Below are 1,047 nucleotides of genomic sequence, written 5' to 3'. Positions count from 1 at the left end.
GTTATGCCAAAATAAAAACAATCAAACTTAATATAGTACCTCATCATCAAAAAAAAAAAATAACAAAAATGTAACTGTTCTTAAAGGACAATACCATTCAACACAAAAAACTATTTGTGAAGGGTTACAAGAGTTAACAAAAAAAAGAACCAATAAAAAGGAAACTAAAAGTGAGTTTTTGTCAGAGTTACAAGATATAAAAAAGAAAAAAGCAAAATTAAAACTTCAAGCGACCAAAATAACAATTAAAATACTAAATACCGAACTTGCAACTAAAAAAATGAAAATGGATTAAAAAAAAAAACAATTACAACTACAAGAAGACATTTTGCATTCAGAAAAAACAAAAATTTGCAAATAACTAATTATTTTGTAGTAGGTATATATTCTGAACATGCATTATACAACTATGTTAAGGAATGTAATAATAATGTAATAATATGTCTTTCAAGGGTTGACAACTTTAAACAGGGAGTTTATTAGGTATATTAATTATTATTATTTTAAATATTTTATAAAATTACTATATCTAGTTGGAAAATAAGGACTGGTATGTCCAATTACTTATTTGGGTTAATTTATTATTTAGTTTTATATTTTTTTATATTCAAAGTTTAGAAATAACTTTTGTGTTATATTGTCTTTAAATATACAAAAATGTTTATTTTTATTTTTTTATTACAAGGAAATATTGTAATTCAGTTATTATTTAATAAAAATAAAAAATGCATAAATATTGTACATTTGTAAGAAGTAGAGAACACATACGTGTGTCACGTCCTCTTAATATTCCTTCTTTTTGTTCATTAAAAAACAATGTCAATTAATGTTCTGCGTTTTATGTTCCCGATTTTGGGATCAAGAAAAACAGGAACTTGCTGTCGTAAATCATCAATTAAGAGAATTTCGTCTACAGAGTAGAGAATCATTTGATTTGATAAGCATATTATGCAATACTGCTGTAGCAATAATAGTTACAAGAGTAGTTGGGATTCGAGTTCGATTTGAGTCATTGTTAAGAATACTTTTCAAATATATTCAGAATAG

Source organism: Acyrthosiphon pisum, chromosome X (genome assembly GCF_005508785.2).
Source record: "Acyrthosiphon pisum isolate AL4f chromosome X, pea_aphid_22Mar2018_4r6ur, whole genome shotgun sequence".
NCBI lineage: Eukaryota > Metazoa > Arthropoda > Insecta > Hemiptera > Aphididae > Acyrthosiphon > Acyrthosiphon pisum.
The sequence above is the reverse complement of the archived record's forward strand: the minus strand, read 5'-3'. Positions refer to the sequence as shown.